This window comes from Halictus rubicundus, chromosome 10 (assembly GCF_050948215.1).
Source record: "Halictus rubicundus isolate RS-2024b chromosome 10, iyHalRubi1_principal, whole genome shotgun sequence".
NCBI lineage: Eukaryota > Metazoa > Arthropoda > Insecta > Hymenoptera > Halictidae > Halictus > Halictus rubicundus.
The window spans coordinates 4,527,213-4,548,273 of NC_135158.1; the positions used below are offsets into that span (position 1 = coordinate 4,527,213).

At 42.4% G+C, this 21,061-nt stretch overlaps 1 protein-coding gene and 1 long non-coding RNA gene across 5 annotated transcripts in view; one reads left to right on the forward strand and one right to left on the reverse strand.

Moving 5' to 3' along the window:
• LOC143358415 (sodium-coupled monocarboxylate transporter 1) overlaps nucleotides 1-21,061 on the forward strand; it is a 67,332-nt gene that overhangs the window by 19,418 nt on the left and 26,853 nt on the right. The window lies entirely within an intron of this gene.
• On the reverse strand, nucleotides 1,461-6,030 carry LOC143357950 (uncharacterized). Its single transcript, XR_013082910.1, has 5 exons — nucleotides 5,574-6,030; nucleotides 5,168-5,346; nucleotides 3,293-4,500; nucleotides 3,102-3,223; nucleotides 1,461-1,488 (listed from the first exon to the last, which is right to left on the reverse strand). It is a non-coding gene; the product is annotated as an uncharacterized LOC143357950 (long non-coding RNA).

Genomic DNA, 21,061 nt, shown 5'->3' on the forward strand with positions numbered 1-21,061 from the left:
CCCGGAATTTACAGATAGGTGACGGAATTATCTGTGGAGATTTAAGAATTGATTTTTACGTTCTGCCATTTTCTGGAAAATCAATTTCTTCGAAAATCCTTCCGGTCATCTACTAGACAAAACTACAGATTTACCAAATCTTCTTGAATTTTTTATTTCAAATAATCTGCTAGAGTTAAGTTACCCAGTGCTGGCCAGTCATTTTTTTAAATTTCACGATCAAAATATTGCTACAAGTTGCGCAACATTTGAAACAAGACATTCAACCAGACATGACCCGTTGACGCATTAAAATTCCATAGAGCTGTGAATGGTAAAAGAGGGCTAAATAATGGCTAGTTTAGGGTACGGGGGAGGGGGCAAGGGAAGTTAGGGGAATTCACGGTGCTCCCAGAGTCCCGTGGTAGCGACCGTGGCGAATTGGTATCGTCGGCCAGGCGATTCGCCGATCCGCCTTGATAACAGCGGCTCGGGACTTATCTCACGCTTCCCCGCAAATTACAGCGTGGCTCGCGGCTTCTCGGCCCGAGGCTGATTAGATCTAGGCACAGGCGGCCGGGGAGTGGCTATTTCACGAGGAACTCGCTAATTTCGGAGTTAATACCGCATGCGGCAACCCGTTCGATCCGCAAGGATGGAGTTCGTGAGCCGAGTGGCACGGTTCCCGCGTGTACGTGACCCTCCATTAAACGTTCATTTTAAGACAACCGGGCCCTCCCCCCTCGCTTCTACCGGCAACTAGGAGAGCTTGTACCCGACGTACCCGACGCCCCATTACCCTGCGCGATTTTTAAATTTTCGGGTGTCAGGTATGTGCCGATCTACACGATTTATTTCCGTTTAGTCGCTCGGGACGTTAGTAGCGAAATTCAGACGGCGCTCTACAGCAACTGGGTCATTTTTGACCCAGGATTTTTCTTTTACTCGACGCCCCCTTGTCTTATATAATTTTCAGATTTTTGCGCGAGTGTCAGTCGCAGACCGATAGTGGCAATTTATTTGGTTTTTCTTTTAGTTATTTATTTAGTTGACCTACAGCACTTGGATCGGTTTTAATCCAGAATTTTCAATGTTTCACCCGATCCTAGACTCCCGGCCAGCTCCTGGGAGCTGTATTCAATTTTAGTAGCAATACCGTCGAAAAAAGGAAGCAGAATGGTAGAGTTAAAATTGCACAATTCATTTCGAATATACGTTTCCCAAAGTTTCATCTAATCCTCAGTTCCTGACAGCTGTGTGCAATATTTTTGGCTGGAACAGAAACAATACTGTCAATGGAAGAGTATGGAATGCTAGATTAAAAATAAAAATAGTCACCTCATAAAACATGGAGATCATCGAAACCGTGGACAGGATATTTGATACGCGAACAATGGAATTCTATCGTCCAACTGTGGCACATGGATCCTCTTCGGCCCACTTCTTTCAAAGGTTCGCATAATCCTCAGCTTTCGACTATGTTCAAGATTTTTACCGCTCGCGTGGCGTCTGAAAGAAGATCGATCCTTTCAAAATATGAAAATTGAGTGCTAGACTTAGCAGTACCCCCGTGCACTGCAATATATTTTATGGTTACGCCAATAATAACGAATAACCAAGTATAACCAATTTTTCCGTAAATGCATAAAAATCCGCAGTCTATTAATAACACGCGCATTTAGTAGATCCTGTCGGAAATCTTCATCACGGGTCTGACTCGGTGTTATAGTTCAAGGGGTGAAACATAAAATCGTGGCAACCTTATTTTATTTTTATACTGTGTTCTCGCATTCAACGTGTTTCCGTGTTCTCGTATCCAGCACGGTTCCTTCGTGTACGTGATCCTCCATTAATCGTTCATTTTAAGACAACCCGCCCCTCTCTCTCGACTCGCAGAAAGGCGGGGAGTACGTGTACCCGACGTACCCGCTACATTATCTCACGCGACTTTTAAACCGTCGCACGAACGTCATTCGCGGGCCGATGAATCATCGAGATTTATTTTTACCGGCGGAACGGATGATTATCACCCGAGCCCACTGACGTGACGATCTTATCACTACCCGACCTGTTCGTCCCGATAATTGCCCCTGGGTACTTCGATTCCTACCACGCGATAATCGATCGCGCGCCGAGATTACGGAAGTGGACATTGATGATGTTCAACTGTGTACATATTGATCTCTGATGGTTTAAATGAATAAACTAATTTTTTTTTTTAATAAAATGGTCCTTCTGTTTGTGAAAATAAAAATATTCTGCATCGATTTTGGAAAACAGGAATGAAAATTCATTTCGTTCATTTATCGAAGCTGTATCTTTCGAAATACAATATTCGAACAAATTGAATGGCTGAAAAATGGAGATCATGTAAAAGCAGACCATTTCATTCAATTACAATTTTTCTAGCTGAAATTCAAAGGCAATTTCTAACTGAAATAAAAATTGCATTTTTCCGGAATTGTCGAATGTAATGCAATGAAATTGTTAAAATATTTTCCCAGTCCCCATTTCTTGAATAGTGACCAAGTGTCGATCTAGAATTTCGCGAGAAAGCGATCTAGACACGCTCGATCGGTCAACCTGCGAATGCCTTGCGAAACGCGTGCGGAATCTGCGTCGGGATCGAATTATACGAATCCCGCGGTGTTGTTCCTCGGTGTACCGACAATCAAGGGTCCATTGTTTCCCGGTAGCTCCGAGTAAAAACAGTCCGCCTGCGAATCGTGTTTGCCGACGACGAGTCGCGACTTCGAGGTGTCCAATATTTAATATTAAATATTGGATTTGCTCGAGCCGGTCCCTTCCACCTTCTCCGATCCCTTCTCAAACACCTCCGCCTTTCGCGACGCGGAAAAAATTGCGCAAAAACCGTCCTCTCCGTGCAACTCCGAAGCTGTTACATGGTGTCGTTGGCGAGTAGAGGAAAATTGGCTGGTTAAAAGCAGTTCTAACAACCGGGCCCGATTAAACGCGACGGAAACTTTCGCACTCGGGAATTCTTCCCTAAGCGTGCTTAACATTTTTTGCACTAGGAAAACTTTAGGTACAATTTGACGCGAACCGTTCTACGAAACGGCTTTATTGCAATACCAATCTAGAATATAAGAAAATTCTTTTACCTCATTTTTGTTAGCCTCGAACAACATAAACACTGGAGCACTTGTAACTTCGGCTCTCTCGGAAAATTCTTCCGAAGGGTGCTCAACACTTTTCTGCCAAGAAGGGTGTGGTAGAATACGATCTGCAAACTTTTTGGGCTTTTAGCGCAGCCAATACAGAATGTTAAAAAAATGTAGTGAATTTTGCTCACCTCCTGCCGTTGGTATGAGTGTTACGAACGTTGAAGCTCTGGTAAACTTTGGTTCTTGAGAAAGCTTCCCTGCGGGTGCTTGAAATGTTTCGAAAAGAAAACTCTGCACAATACGATGTTAAAAGTAAAATGTGCACAAATGTTTTTACTTCATTTTTATTAGCTGTGAGGGAAAGCTACTTTGACGGTGCTAAAAATTTTTTGGAAACCATGCATAAAATGATGCAAAACGATTCTTGGCTTCGTTTATCATAGATAGCGAAGACCAAGAAGATATCTCATTCTGAAGAGTGTAGTCTTCCGCAGACAAAACCGCGAAAATTAGTATTACGGCGGACGCCTGTCCACGGCAGGGTTTGCGAGCCTTCATGCAAATATAAATTTCCAGGGACCGGTTCCCGAGGGGTTGCAATTAAACAGAGATTTGTCCACCCTATTAAGGGCTCCGCGGGGTAGAAAATAAAACGGGACGGCCGAGAAACTTTCCAGAATTCTTCACAATGCTCGGCTTTAAATCGCACCGGCTGTACGCGGAATCCTCGCCCCGCTAATGATCCTATTTTCAAGTTCCCGGGGCTTGCCGATTTTTCCAAGAAGCCTCTGCAGCAGGGATTAAAAGTGGATCAGCCTGGAGTCAGTTAGCCGTCAATGACCTAATTTCCAGTGGCGCTTGGGCATCGTCGTCGCCGGGATAATTGGAAAATAGAGTACTTGGACCTGGAACCGTTAGAATGACGGGATCGGTTCCTCGGAAAGAAGGCTCTCGTCAAGCAACGGCCGTGAAACCGACGGTAGACCAACCGGGGTATCGTAGTTAGGCTACCGTGGGACGTATATCACCGTCCAATTTCGTCCCGGGGCCTTTTATATTCCTTCGTCGACGTTTCTTCGCGGCAGCCGCGGCGCTATACACGCTCCTGCCGCCGCCCGAGCTCCATTTTTATCAATCCGGACGATTTACTCTTGAAATAACTGTAATGCAGAAAAATGCTCCGGCCGCGAGTATCTCGCGGATCCTTTGGGCGGATCGTGTCTTCTTTCTCCTCACCCTCTCAGAGGTTTTGCAACCCCCTCACCCTTCGCAACCCTCGCGAAAGAGGGTTTTCTTGCAGCTAAACTACCCGAAGCGCACTCCGGGAGAAATTTGTCCGAGTAAATAGTTCCCCGCGGCTGCGAGCGTGTTCGAATGAAAAATCAGCCGGGGATCCCTGCGGAGAAAATGCATCGATCAGAAAACTCGGGTGCAGCGCGAAATCATCGATACGCCATTATTTAATTCCACAGTGAATGCACTCGGATGCACTTGAACGAGAACAGAAGCGACAAAGAGTTATGGGATTTTTGCGAGAATTTCAAATTTTAGTAGACAAGAGAAGAATTTCTTTAGGCGAGTGCGTAAGTGTCCACTAATTTGTCCATATTAGGCTGATACAAAAATTTCTTTAAATTGATAAAGTAACTACTCATCTATATTCAAGTAACAAAAGTTTTCAGAACTAGCCAGGTAACTGTTTATGCACATTCCGGTACCAAAAAACGTCTAATATTGATCCAGTATCACAATAATTTCAAAATTTCGGAAATGATATAACTTGAAATTGTCAGTGGAATAGTAGCATTATTGCAATAACATCTTATGTTCTGATAACATCAGAACCCGGTTACAAAAACGTGAAATCCGGAATCCGACGAAATCCGTGAGGTGACAATCGTCGCGTAAATCAAGATCTTAGCGTAGATTAAAAGCGATCCCACTCCATTTTCCGTGGCTTATCAATGCCGTGCGTAACAAGGAACGTCTGACGTAATCGAGAACCGTGTCGAAGGTCACCAAGCATATCGTAACAGTTGCCGAGATCCAGATGCGTGACTCACCTTAATCGTGAAACACGGAGATTGCTGGATCCGAGCCCGGGATACTTGACAGGCCAACGATGAAGCTCAACCGTCGAACTACGCCACCTGGGCCCCTTCTGACCCGGGTTTTTCGAAGTTTCACCTAATCCATAGCCATTAGAAGCTGCACTGAATCTTTTTGGCCGTTTGCTTTGAGCCTGAAAGAAGATCAGCACGGTCAAAAAAATTAAATGTTGAACTAGAAAATATAATTATTTCATATAGAAACACGGGGAAAAATATTTATAATATTGAGTGAATGACAAAATTTTTGAAGCAGTCAAATAGCAATGATGCCTAATCAAAAACTGCTTCGAATAAGTCCTTCGTCCAACCAATTTTATGAACTCTCATATTTTATCTATTTATAAACCTAGTTACAAACCTAATCTACACTTGACCAACCAACTTACCTCGCAAGACTCTAACAAAACGTTCCAGCAATAGCAATTTGCAAAACCAGCAAACTCCAACGTGTGATTAGAGGAACGAGACAATTATACCTCCGCAAATCGGTGTGAACCGCGAAGTCAATGGTTCGAGGAGCTCCGGGGGAATGAATGTGTGTTTAGAAGATTGTTTAATAGCAGTCGAAAAAGTCTCAGTAATCGCCCGACATGCCATTATCGGAAACGCTTGGGTTCCGAGAGATTAGCGTCGATCATCGTCGACTTGATTCGCGGAACAGCGGAATCGCGCAGATCCGCGAGCCAGTTCGCAACTGAGCAAGTCCCTGCTTCGCGATCTCCCTAACAGCGAATCCATTTGGGGAAGTAGATCGTTGCACGATCAGCGGATTTTGAACCACGCTAGATCGCTAATTAGATCGTCAACTCGTTTGCAGCGGCTATCAGCGGCGAGTCGTGCGTGTCTCTTGTTACCCCGGTGCAATGAAAAACACGTGCCACCGCTTATCGATCGATCATGGCACTGCACGTAACCGTCGGGTACACGTGCATTGAAAAGACGGGCTCCGGACGGCAGGTGTTCCTCTGTCAATATGTAGATTACGAGATCATGCGTGTTCCATCTGTGAAAGCTCCGAGGGAAATTTTTGATTTCCGCGATATTGGTTCTCCAGCGATCCCGATAGATCCAGTTTCGAATATTAAGCCTTGCGATTCCGTGAATTTCGAAAATTCGATTTGCGCGAGCGGAAAACGCAGCGAGGTGAAGCTTGGGAACCGTAACGAAGATAGAAGTGGAGGAAGGGAAATTAGTTCTGGCTAATTAGTGGATAATAACGTTTTCATTCGTAACAGTCTCGGGACAATGGAAAAGAGACAATGTTGTTGAAGAATCGAGCGTTATGTATCGACTTCTGCAAGTAATAATGACATGAAATGACGTTTCTTTCGTACTTCAAAGTGCTCGTCTTCAGATGAAAAGAAATCATTGAGAGTGCCATTAATACTGAGCCGGCAGACGATCGATCGTTAATGGAATTTAGTTCGCGTTCTACCCGTAAGAATATTAATTTACATAAACAGCTGCAGACCGATTATAACCGACAGCGGAAAGGAATGTTCGTCAAACGGTTACCTAACAGTCGGCGTGACACAACCGGTCGTTGCAAATCCATTACATGTCATTATCTACTATCTCGTTTACCCGAAACCACAATTTTTCTATTCCATAGCACCCGGCGAGCACGCTGATATTAGATCGTTATTGGACTTACTGTGAAAAAACAGTGGACATTTTTTTTTCTTTTTTTGAAGATCGAAGCTTCCCGTTTGCAACGAGAGCAAAAAATTGATGTACGATTTTTTCCAGCCGTTTTATTCAACTTCGAAGGGTAAGGTGTACCGCCATCTTTACGGTAATCTGAGGTACACCATGCGGGCTTCACTCGACCGAACTTGTGTCTCGGTTTGAGTCCTGTACAATTGCTAAAAAAAAATCGTACGTCAAGTTTTTTAATGTCGTTGTAAAGCTGAAGCTTCGATCTTTAACTCTGTGCAGGATTCAGTCATGAGAAAAATTTTTCAACGATTTTACAGACGTTTGATTTTGTACAATTTTTTCAGGAAAAAATGTAACAACATATTTTCAGATTTTTCTCGACTGTAGCATGAAAAATTTTGTTTGAGGATAATGAATGATGGGTTACGATAGTAGAGGCTTCAAGCTTTAAGATGAGTCCAGTTGCATCGTCGTGTGATTTCTTTTTAGGAAATTAAAACACATTAAAAATCGTGAAGTATCGAAAGTCGAAAAAGTGTTGAAATACATCTCGTAGCAGCAAACGACAAAATTATTTAAACAAACATAGTGTGAGCTTAAATTTTCTTTTTCTTCAGTATTCAAGACTTGGACACCTAATCCAGTTCTGTAAAAAAATATTCTCATAATTCTCATCCACGTCACCTCCACGCTCATTTCCAAAAACCGAGTTCCACAAAGTCCTGTTTGCTAGACACCTCGCAGAATCGAATCAGCTTCTCGGAACGATGATCGATTCTGCAAATTTTCTAGTGGGCGTTGTTAAACGAGACGCCGAGGGAATCCGATTACGGTGAGGGGTGAGATAAATAAAAAAGATGAAAGAAACATTTACAGCGTGACTGGCGTGGTGGGCGTTACCCGTCGGATGCGTGTTCCTCGAAGAAAAATGATTTCCATCGAAGTTACGGAACGCGGTTACGAGACGAAGACTATTATTCATCGGTAAATACGTAATACCTGCGCGCGCGCTTTTACGAGCGAGTTTTGACACTGTTTGCGAATCCCCGCGATTCCCAAAGACCGAGAGAGAAATAGGAGAAAGAGGTGGAATATATTCTGTCACACGGTGTGCTGTTTTATTTGACTTACTTACACTCGGCTGTTTGCCCGGGTGAAATTTATTGCCGCTTGTGTGAACCGATTGTTGACGGTATAATGAATCAACGCGCAGTGTTTGCCCGCGGATAAATCGGTTAAACACCGTGATCAGCACTCTACCATAGTACGTCAAACTTGCATAATATCAAACCGCTAATGTTTCCGGTCTGAACGCGGCGGAACTTTCCAGCACGACGACCATTTCTATCGCGACGGTACGGTGCGGTGACGGCGGCTGCCGAAAATTAAACGAAGTTACGCGAAATTTATATTGCACGACGCCGGGACGGGACGGGACGGGCCGCGACGCGACGCGACCACCGCCACACTCTACTGCACTCTACTCTTCTCTTTTTTTTTTTTTTTTCATTAATGTTATTTGTCTCTTACCGGGGCCGCAATTTTAATTCGGCTTCCGGACACGCGAGGCGCACGCGGAATTTTAATTTAAATCACGTGACCGGCACAGTTTCACTGCGCGAGGACAATTCGCGGTCGCGTAACGCGTTCATCTGCGTGAAAAAGCTCCTTTCGAAGAAACAGATGCGGGTTTTACAGTTGATCTTCCATTGACTTCCGCCGGAGCTTTTTTTTTTTATTATTGATTGGATGGGATATTGGATTTTGCTACGTTCTTCACTTCGATCGTTGCACAATGAAAGCTGACACGTTGTATCGAAGACAAAATTTTGTCAATACATCCAGACAATACATTTTCAAACTGTATTTGATTTTTATTGCGTTCTTACACCAAGTGACGTTTTTGGGAATTGTTTGTATGCTTTGTGTGAGGTTGATTGGCGCAGCTATCGAAGACATACCTCTGTCAAAATACCCAGACAGTATATTTTTAAGTGAATATATTGGATTTTAATTACGTTCTCGTTTCGAGATTTTTGGGAACTGTTTGTACACTCTGGTCCCCTTATGTAACGAAGAGTGACGCACTCGTCGAAAACGAAGATTCTGTCGAAATATCGAGAGAATTTATGATGCAAGTCTTTGCTCAAACATTTTCTTTTTTTTTGCAATTTGCACTCCAGGCTACGTAACTCTGTTTGCACAAGTTAATTTTTAAAGTGAATTTCGTTCGGAGTTTCTTTTTGCGAGTCGATGCGGGGCAGGAAATTAAATTCGATTTTTCAGTACATAGCTTCATTCAATTAAGTTCTTGTTAACATGTTGTGATGCATACAGTCTACAAAGATTGCTAGTACATTTATTTGTAGATGGGTAATCAAAATTTTAATTTTGCACCTAGGTCAATATTAAAATCTGTGCTGTGGTAGTAAGTGTTAATATTTAATAAATTCTATTCGAAATGATCAAAACCAGTATGACACGATATGAAAAAAAGAAAATTAAAAAAAGTTTTTTTAAATCTGTATAAATTGCTCAGGACTTTGTAGCATGCTAGCGCGAGGGTGAGCATAATAAAAAGAGAAATAAAAGTTTGCTTCGCGGGAAAAATTGCCGGAGGGTCACGGTTCAAAAATTGTGATAAATCGCGTCCGGGCCGGGGGGATCGCGATATTTCCCGGATCGAGGGTTCCGCGGAAGATCTGCGAAGCTCGGGATCCGCGTGACTCGCCGCGATAAATCAATATTGTCCTCTCGTCGCCGATTTTAAATTGCAAATCTCACGCCAGGAATTACGACTACCTGAGCGACACGCACGGCGCAACGTGATGTTCGGCACGCTCGCGGGCGTCACCGGTTCTACGGAAGCAAACATCGTGTGTGTACATCGCGGAAAGGACGCACGCGTCGTAAATCTGTATCGTGGATTTTTTTCCGCCGAAAAACCGCGCCGACATGCCGGAAATGGATAAGGAATAGAGACCGTGCTACGCGGCGCAATAAGAACATCTCGCGTGTCAATGTCTGCCCCGGAAAAAAGGATGATAAACGGCTTAGGATCGCGATCACGTGACCGCGAATTTGCCAGGCGAAAGATGGATCTTCGCGAACGACTCGAAAATATTTGTAGAATATGGTAGACTGCCGAAAAACATGAGTTATGGTTCGTGCGACGACAGTCTCCACGCATAACTTTACGACTAGATTGCTAATCCTCAGGTTACATAAAAGTTTTTTGCACTTGTTGCAGCAAAATAATGCTTAGGAAATTTTTCCTTTATTAATTGTAGTAGGTTAAATGTTATACACTGGTAATTTTCAATTTTTTAAAATTTTTCTGTCAGTATATACAATTCTATTCTAATATAAGACGATGCTTTTTATTTCGAAATAAGAAAATGGCTATCCCCTCTTCTCCTTCTTCATCCGAAATAAGACGAAAGCTGGTCCCGAGCAATCGCCTTATATCGGAGAAAAACTGTAGTGAAATATCGGCGTGGGTCAGAAATGACTCCGGCATAGGACTAGAACTCGCAGGGGTCCGACATGTTTTTAAACATTTGTTCTGACGAAAGAAGAGTAATTAGCAATAGAAGTTCCAACGCTTAGAGAAAACTACGTCAATCGGCATCGTAACAATGTGTCAAGCCTTTAACTGGACAATAGTTTTTCTAGTCACGCTAACGGAGAATTCATTAATGCTGACGTATCGTTTCGTAGGATTATAAACTTGGACTTGGCGATAGTTTTCAATGAAACGCTGTAATGAGTTAAGATGACGGCCAAGATTACGCTCGATCCGGTTATAGTGCACCGGCTGCTGTGGTTAGATTGAGTCATTCGGAGAAAAACTTCTGCCCCCTTGACATTACGTATTCAAACGCGCTTAGACGCGGTCGACGATCAGCTGCTGCCTCTGGCGATCTGGTAATTGGTGACGAGGGACCCATGGATTTGATTAGGGCGATCGGGCGGCGAAATTAGGCACTTGGATATGTTGTTCGGTTCCAGATGTGGCAAATTTACTTCCACGCAGCTGCATGGATTTTTCCGCTGGTGATTTTAACTTGTATAATTGATGCCCAAGCTGGATGAAGCATTTCAATTATTATTAACGCTAATTTGGCCCGTTTGTTGGTGAATCGATCCAACCTTGGTTTGACTTGATGTTTAGAGAATGACTATTCTAAATTATTCGGAAAATTTTACTTGTCGCGAGGGTCAAATTGGACCTCAAATTTAATTCCGTCAGTGTTGACCCAGTGTTCAGTTGTTGAGCAATTTTCTAAAAACAATTATAAAACAATTTGATCTGCATAATATTTACCTCCTTTAATACTGAATTTATCAACTTGCTATTAGATGCTATTAATCTATTCCCAGTTCAAATTTACGTGTATTGTATAATTTGTGTTGGGTCATTGGGGTATTGAAAGTTTTAACGATATTAAAAATTAAGTTCGCCCACGCGTTTTCAACAATTTTATGGTCCGGGATTTCTCGCTGCACATGTGAAATGATTTTTTAAAATTGTTCACGGGGATTCCACGATTTGCAGCGAAGTAATATGGGCCAAAGTGCGTTCACTTCGAGTTTAATTCCGGCGGCGTTAGGTTTGTCCACTTCATTTCGAATTAAACTAACTCAGTTTAGATTCAGATGTCGCGTAATGAACCAGCCGCATGAAAGAGAGTTCTCCGGCAGCTTCGCTCGCCTCATGACATTTTGCTAACATTCCAGTACGTTTTACTCCCTTTCACGGGACTTATTTATTTATGCTGTTTAATGTAACGTTTCATTCTAAATTCGCCTCTCTGTGTCACAAACTGTTAAAAAATAAATCACGAAACATTCTTTCGTAAGTCACAACAGTCCTTAAATTTTTCTTTTTAGTCCATCGGTGATATTATCCGTAAAAGTAGATACTAAAATAAAGCAACGACACTGCAAGATAACACAATATTTGCAAATATAATGAACGACACTTATGTTTCAGTCATTTGAATTTAACGAAGCAGGAAAGACTTTCTAGCCGACTCAGTGGCAGCAAAATAAATAGAAAGCAAGTGATCACGCACGAACCAAACAATTCATTTCAGTCAGTCATCAATTCCGTGTCTTTCCCCTAAAATAGAGGAGTCTTGAAGGCAACGGCAGCGTGGCCCGAGCATCCAGCTCCGGGGAATTACTAATTTTCGCTAAATTGGTAAGAACACGGCCTGGGTCGAGAGGAGAAATTGCACGGCGACGCCGTGGCAATTACGTGCAAAAACAGAAGAGTGTCACAAAGAAATTCCGTCTACCTTGATTAAAGTCGGATCTGCATCGCGCGTGCGATTCTGAATTAACTAGGATCCGCCTCGCAAGAAGATATTTTACTATCCTAACTGGGTCTCGGTGGAAGACACCGATAAATTATTTCCACCGGTGGACGCAAGAAGCGCCCGGAACCGAAAGGAAACGAAGAGAAAAAAGAAAAAAAAAAGAAAAGAACGCAAACAGACAGCATAAAATGCATGCTATGGGCGGTCGTTTCATCCGCTACCAGGAGCTCAATATATCATTCTCATTTCACCGGGTGAAAGAGAGAGAGAGAGAGAGAGTAGTATACTTCATTTCGTGCGTTGGACACCGTGGGAGCAATTTAATTTTGACTCGCGAAGAAGAAACGTTATCAGCCCTCGAGATGTTAAGTCGGGCTAAAGCCACAAAGGAAACAGCTGCGGATAATCGCGCTTAAATATTCCCCATTAACTAACATCAAGAGCGGCCGCGATACGCGTGACGTTTAATTATGAAAAGCCGCGGAGCGTCGCGAACAAACGAACACGATCGATCGATCGGATCGAAGGAACGATTTCTCCGTGTTCGCCGTTGGCCGAATCGTAGGTGCGGCAAAATACGATCTCCACCCGGCGACGGCGATAAATCCTCCAGTAAATAACCCGCACCCGTCCCGCGCTGACAAATTAATTGTCGATGCGGAATACGGCCGCGTTAGTTGCCAACGAGGAGACCGTCTCCTGTAATTAACACCGTCATCGGGTGCGAACTGCTTTCGAACGGTTCTCCTATCGCAAAAAATACCGGATTGCGCAACGTACGTACGTGAGTCAGCCAGTTGTGAGACGCGAGAATGAACGATTTTATGCATGGCGCGTTTTTTTCGCGGGTTCAAAGGCTCCGCGTGAATCAGAGGTTTGTTGATTTTACTCGGGAAGGTTCTAATAAATTCTGAATTAACTTTTGCTGAATTCCCTGCTGTCTCGCTAGAATTTTATACAGTTGTTAAATTACTGATTTTTATTTATGTGTAGGATTAGCCATTTTTATAAATGCGAGGTGAAAAGTGAGGATATAATGAGCAATTGATATATGCTTTTACATTTTTTAACGAGAGAGACTCCATACAATCTAAGTCGGACATTTTAAGAATTGTTGTAGTAGATCATTGTTATCACTAGGAAATTTGTAGGATCAGTTACAGAACGAGCCCACTAATTATGAACGATCGATTAGGTCTCTTTTCTTCCGATCTCCGTGCGCCGTCGAATCTCGCGGCCAATAAAATTTCGCAGAAAGAACAGAGGGAAGGAGAACGAATCGCGGAGCGGCAAAAGGAACAGAACTGCATTTGCCTGATGCGAGTTTGGCAAAAATTTAAATCACGTCGCGTGGCGCCCGCACGAAAAGCCGCCGCCGGGGTGAGGATCTCGAACTTTCCTGGCCCGATCTGACCGCTATCGGTCCCCGGTGCATCTGGAGGGAAGCCAAATGCAACGTGACGCAACGGTGCGCAATGACGTGCCGCGGGTGCATCGTAGGGATTAAACCATGGAAGACCGAGCCATCGTGTCGTGTAACGTCCGCTCAAACACGGAAACAACCTGCTCCCTTGTCGCAATTTACTGTTCTTCAAAACCGAATCCAACCTCGATGCACCCTCCACGCGTCCTGATGCACTGCGAGTGCAAACCCTTCAGGGTACTGCTGAAAAATTCTGGAAACATCATCCGTGTCATAAATAGCCTGTCAGATTAAAGTTAAACCTTAAGTAAACCTTCAAAGTGGATTTTAAAAGTGCAATGATTCATTTAATTTTTTTTTAATATTGATTCTGATGAAATTGATAAGTGAAAGTCAATTTTGCTTTGAGACACCCGGTATTAATCTGAAATAACAGAGGATTCTATTGTATCATCTTTAAGTAATTTTATTTACGCACACGAAGTAATTATTTCATTTCAAAATGCATATCTTTAAAAAAGCACTTGGCAGATGCAGCTGAACATTACTGTTAATCATTTTTATTTTTAGAGAGCATGAGTTGTAGGTTCATTCTACTAATTACATCTACTCTGAAGATTAAATAGCGTTAATGAATATTAAATTCTGTAGGAACACTATAATAATCTTTATTACATTTCATACAAACTTCCCAAGCACTTTATCCATTTGTAGCTAATAAGGATCGGAACAAAAATTGATGGAATCTGAAAAATACAAAATCCCTTCCGTAAAGGCTGGTTGTTATGAAAAAGCAGCTGACACGATTAGAAACAACAGAGGACATGTCTAAAATGAAAAAAGGCCTGTTGAATGAATAAATCAGGTTACCGGAAGCTTTCCTCCCCCGGCGACATTTTAAACAAACGTTTAAAAAAAGAACGTGTAAATGGTTGCCGTTGTTGCTCTCGCGCGGGGGCCTCATTGTTTCTAACTCGCCGAGCGGAATGTAACACGCAATTCAAACAAGAAATCAGTAAACCGAGCGCGTGTTAACGTGTCGAGTGGCCGACAGTTTTCAGCAATAATCCACTGCTTTGTGCACGGTGTGCGGCGCGTTGAAGCCCCGGCATTCACGCATATACATGCATCATTCGAAACGCTATGCATCCAGCGTGCGCGCAGAATGTCTATTACTACGTTTCGGTTGCTCAACCGACGAAAATAAACCGCGGCTGCTGGCAACGATATCGACACATTAAAATACAGTTACGATGCACCCGGATCGAGTTTCTCGGGGTAATAATCGTGCATAGCGCTTTGCCGTTTAGTGCATCGAGTGCACGTTAAATTTCATTTGGACGCGTCACCTAGCGACAATGTTGTGCAGTAACTCGCGACCGTTTCGCGATGACTGCAGCTTAGTCTATTTGCTTGGTCTTACCCCCCTAAATTGTTACACTCGAAGGACAATGCAATCCCAAATTTTCCTGATTTTTATACAAGGCTGTACACCGGCGTTCGTCGCATTTCGGAAGAAGAAGAAGAAGATTCGTCTCATATCGGAATAAAATTGTACATACTAACGGACGTTTCAGCTTGTCCCCACCGTGACGGGTCATGAATGACTCTGGCATAGGATACGGAGGGTTAAAGCGGTTACGTGTATGCTATTCGATAAGAATACGCCGAATTAATTTCCCCAGTGGATAATGGCCAATTTATTTATGTAAGTACGTTGTTCCTCCATTTTTCTAAACAATTCCCACGCCCGTCTCGTTCGCCTAATAAACCAACCGCATTCTCGGCGAGATAATGAAATTGCCGGCATCGCATTACACGGCGAGCGGAAGTAAATCGAGGAAAAAATCAACATCCTAGTCGCCTGAGCGAAAAGCAACTCGCCTTCTCGAAAATATTTTTAGGCTATCCAGCTGTGTCTCGGCGAGATGAGACATTACAGAGAATCGACAGGCTCTTAATTAAACGCTGAAACTCTGCTAATTGAGCGATGAAAAATGAAACTGAACGCTCATTGTATTATATTATACGAGTCTGTTTTGCGGTTAAATTAAATCAAGTGCTGCATACCTTTCTTCCAAAGTAAATTAGTACACTGTTTCCTAGACGAAATTTCGTTTACCACGTTTCAACATTAAAAATATAATTACTGGAAGCACCTTAGAAATTCTGCACGTAGACCGCACTCGTTACAAATTTCGCGTGCACCGAGTAGCATCCTGATTGTCCATAAAATCAGGGAGCAAACAGACCCTAATTGGGATCTCATTAACGCCGACAACAATATTATTCGATCGCAGATCTTGCGTCAGGGGCCGCTATCAGTCATGAGACTCGCTCCGATCGAGAACACGAAGCGGATCGGTGATAAATACCGATCGACCAATTAACTATGTTCTTAATGCGAGCTGATAAGTCAGGGGGGCCTTCGAGAACCGAGGGAGATCGAAACGTCGCGACGCATCACGGGTTAACTCGAATCGGTAAACAGCTGATCATGAAACCGGATCATCTAATCAACCGATTTTGTTCTCGTCCACCGATAGCCAGGCTTCGTGACCTCTGTCAGAAATATGTCAGTCGTGGGCGTAGTAACGGAATAATCGAGAAAAATCGAGATCGCGATCGAAGGTAACGCGTCGAACATGCTTTACGACTTCACTGGACAAACAATGTGATTAATGAGTTTTTTCTAATGGAGGCTGATAAAGAGTTCAGAGTGAATCCTCGATATGGTGGTCACGAGTGTTCATTGCTGCGATTACATAATTTTACGAGTGATTATGTTGAGATTTATCGTCTCCGTTTCGAAGAGCTCATAATGTGCTAAATATAGACGGGATCTATATTTTGCCGGTTTTAATTGCGTAATTAACAATTTTGTTTGTGGCATCTGGGACCGGACGCTGGCTGAGTCAGCAAGGTGGCGGGCATGGGAGTGCCCGAACATAACAATTTTTAGCATAAACTGTAGTTACTCCAATCACAATTCAGAGAATATTAACAATATAAAAGGGAGAATATCAACTTTATCATTAATTTTAGTGGTTCTCCAAATCGCATTTTAGAGAAATCCAATAGAAAATCTATAACATTCACGATAGAACAATATTAGCAGTATAATTCTGCGAACGTGATATTCAATATCAGGATTTGCTACTTCCCCCAAGTACCTAAAAATCGAACAAATTATAATCGCGAGCCGCGGTAGCTCTTTAAATCGCGATCTGAAGAAATTTAATGGAAAATCTATAACTTTTACGGTGATACGATACGAATAATAAAATCCTGTGAACGATATCCAATATCTGGAGTCATTATATTGGTTCTGCCTCTAGAATGGCCGCCATTGGAACGCCTAAGAATCGGAACAATCCTAAACATAAGCTGGGCGGTACTTTATAATGAAATGCTGTAGAAAATCCACACATTTTATATTGGAACGACTCTGATGCGACAGTACTAGAATTTATTGACATAATCCAGCTAACTTTATCCGTTTTCACGTACAATTGTCAGCGTTGGGTACACATATATTACCATAGCTGGAATTATGATTCATGCTCTTTCCTTAATAAATTTAACGTTCTAAAATTGATAAATAAATAGAAAAGAGATGGATGAATTTTGTACATTATTTTATAAAAGGAAGTATGTACTTAATCAGATTGTTGGCGCTTTTTGTCACAGAAAATATCCAAAGTTTATTTATTTAATAATTCTGCATAAATGTGTCTTTGAAATTTCAAAGACTTTAAATTCAGAAATTACGAACTTCCGAGTTTGAGAAGAGGTTCCAATGTTAAGAATGTTGTTATCCTGCTGCTCGTCATCGCAGCCTCTCCCCGTGACTTCTGCCTGGCGGAATAATTGTGTTGCGACGGTAATTGGATAATTGCACACCTGATAGATTTATTGCGACTACGACAGGCACGCTGGTGAACGGTGTGTGCCGGTTTTACGACCGTACGATTAAACAGTAGACGGTACGTGTACACAGAGACAAGCCTAGTCTGAAGTTTATCATCCTAATGCAACCTGGAGGCTACCGAAAGCTGTTTTGACAACCTTCCAGAGCTGCGTTCTGGCCTCCACAAAGGCTGTGCCGATTATGACACTGTGACGGCCGTTTCGAGGCGAATGGGGACAAAAACTCACCAACAAACCTTTCTACGTCATATTCCTAGATAGTTACATTACTTGACTGTGGACTTTCGTGCATTCGGATGCCATAAGTGCATAAAAATTCACTATTTACTCCTAACTATTATTATTAACCCTTTTTGGGAGGGTTAATGGACTGATTAAAGGACGCATTAATAGACCATTCTCTTTTAGCCAAAACGAGAGCGTCACTCACCAACACCGAGGGCCAACAGGAACCACTATGCCCAGAGCAGTAGAAGCGTTTATGCGCTATTCCGAGGGTACTAAAGCGCCGAAGGAGTAAACTTCGCGGTAATTACTGTTTTTATAAATCCGCGGATAGTTACATAAACTTTCATCAACTCTAGCAACCCGGTGACACGAAAAGGGCCACACAATAAAAAGTTTCTTAATTACCATCGGTTCTGTTAAGATGCTCGCGATAACCGAGGAGTCGTTGAGCAACTCGGAGTGTTCCTAAACGAGGACAAAGAGAAGAAATAGTCGAGCAGAAATTTTGCTTAAACGAGGGATGGGATAACTGCCCCTATAAAATCGAGCGAGTGAAATTTCATGCTTGTTTTACCCCGTTGCAGGAATAATCGAGTCGAAAGTGAATCAAATCGGCGATTTCGAGTGTTCTCGATCGTCGGGCACTATGGTCGATCTTTGTCATACGTCGATTCTGTCTTCGAAAGCGCTTTTGATTATATTGTACCGGCGGAACTCGCGTAGCCGGCGCTGATTAAAAAAAGAGACTGAAGCTCATGCAATATGCATACAATCAGCCGGCAAAGCCTCGAGTGCTCGGCATGCTTTATCGTTAATCTCCGCGAGCCAATTACAAACACCGTTATCGCGGCAACGCGTCGTGCGAACAGATTTTTCTGCGGAATCGCGAGTAACGCTCGCCGTCGGACGTTTAGGCTTAGACTGTCATTACTGATCCGGTGATAGTCGGCTGTCCGCCATCTTGATGCCCCACGCCTCGTCTGGGATCATGACAGGATTGAAAAATATTATTCATTTATTTATTTTAACATTGATACGGGCAGAGACATGAAAATGTCTGACAGTCCCGGTTTTTGGTTTTGCAATTGATAATTGTTCATTGGCGAACGCTGGGTATAACATACTTGTAATAATTATAGTAATGAATATCGCATACGCAATTAGTCAAAAGAGGTCCACGTACACCTAACAAATTTTAAAGACGAAAGGAAAACAAAGATTTTGCACATTTACAGAAAAATTTAATAGACTTTGAGAAATGACAATATTTTCTATATGTTCGTTATCCAGGAAACACGAAAGAATCAGAAATACAAAATGTACTGCATTGCCAAGACAAGAATATTCATACATATTCATGGTAGTCTGCTGTTATGTTTAGTATGGCTATTCCTCTGTATGTATATTAATGTTTACAACTGCGACACTAAAAACTGTTTATCTTAATATATTCTTGATGAATGTTCGTAGATATTCATATCTTTCTGTTTTCGTTTTGTTTATATTCGTCTATAAAGAGGTTGGGAAAAGTATTATATTCTTCAAGAACTGTCTAAATTTAGACAGTTAAATTTCTTCATTTATAATCCAATAACGAATAGTTTATTTGTGTAGGTACACTGCTTTTTAAACACTGTATATTTTATTTAACGAAGCGTCAAAATTATTCATATAAATATAAATACTGTGGACAAAGGCACAGGAGTGTTTCTATGGAAATGTATTGAGTAGATTGGTCCGGCCATACACAGACATCGAGTAAAATTGAATTTCGCGTCCAATAGCTACGTTTCTTCAATTTCTCTTTTAATGCGGCCAGTCTAATCAAATTTGGTCACCTAAAGCTTCAAATTTTTTAATCTTCCTCCCTTTTGTATACAATAAAAATTAATGAAAACGAGTCAAGTGAGATTTGCATAGGACAGTTTCGGACGCAGTGAAAATTCCGCAAATCCGGTGGAGGTTATCGCAAAAGCCGATCAGTCGCCACGGGAAAATTCTTTTTCCCCGTGTCGCGGACGGATCCGAGTGGCAGAAAGCTTCAATTAAATTTGCAGGCGATCGCCATTTGCGGCGGAACCGCGACGTTTTGCGAACCGTGGCTGTGTCGACGTGCAGGAATGTTTAAAAGCGAAACGTTGTCGAACGCACCTGGGTTACCCCGTCGTATCCTGCACCGGCATTGTTCTCGTTCTGGCAGGATACGCTTCTTCGTGGTGGCACTTCGTTTCTCGCTCGAGTTTGTCGCCGTTCACTTCGCTGGGTATCCTCGTCGGATCTCGCGAGCCGGGGCGAGTCGACTTCATCGAAGTAGAAACCTCGTTAGAGGTCGGCGAAGTGTACGGGAACAGGAAGAGGAAGTCGGGCTTATCGGTAACCACAGGGCACGCGTCGCCCATAATTTCGGGAACATCGACCGCCGCGAAAGAACCTCGGGTCCTGAAACTGTTTCTCCACGGAAAATATTTTCCGAAAACCTCGACGGGCTTTCGGGAACGCGGAATATTCCTCGGTTCGCCAAATCATGCTGTCGGCTTGCGAAATTCTGATAAATATCCATGAAATTCCAGAACAATGCTCGGCACAAGGGAAATGGCACTTGAAACTGTGATTCGTACGAATGAAATACATGTTAAGAAACAATGCACCAATAATAGATGCACAAATTAATTCGTGGTGAATTTATTGATCATTTACAAACAGGCATGCGATCGGTAAGCATTTGCTTCATCTAAATATTGGGTTTTAAAATGAAGTTCCAATTAATTGACTGTGAGAGCCACGAACGAATTTGTACAGCTAATAATGTACAAAGACCAATGCACACCGATGGTAGTGAATATGCATTAATTTCAGTAAGTACGAGAATTGGTTTGTTTTAATTAAAATTTACTGTAGGATTATTAAAAATGAGTAATATCATTTCTTTCGTAATGTATACCTTCAATTTGTAATGTATACTAAAATGTATTTAAACTAAATGTATTTAAAATTATTTAAAATTATATTATGTTCACGTTGTGTATATTAGTGGAAAATGATGGACTTTCGGAACGGCCTGATGCATTAATCATTGAGTACATGGCGACGAGGTCAGGGTACAGTGGAACAGTATTAAAAGGATGTACTAGAGGAGAGATCGACATCTCGTTTTCTATTTCACGGAAATTTTTGTTCCCGGGCAAAAGGAAAGCAGGAAATTTCTGCCGGAATATCCGTATGTTTCTACCGGGGCAGATCTAATTGAATTTGTATGTTCTCTGCGGAAGGAACACGTACCGG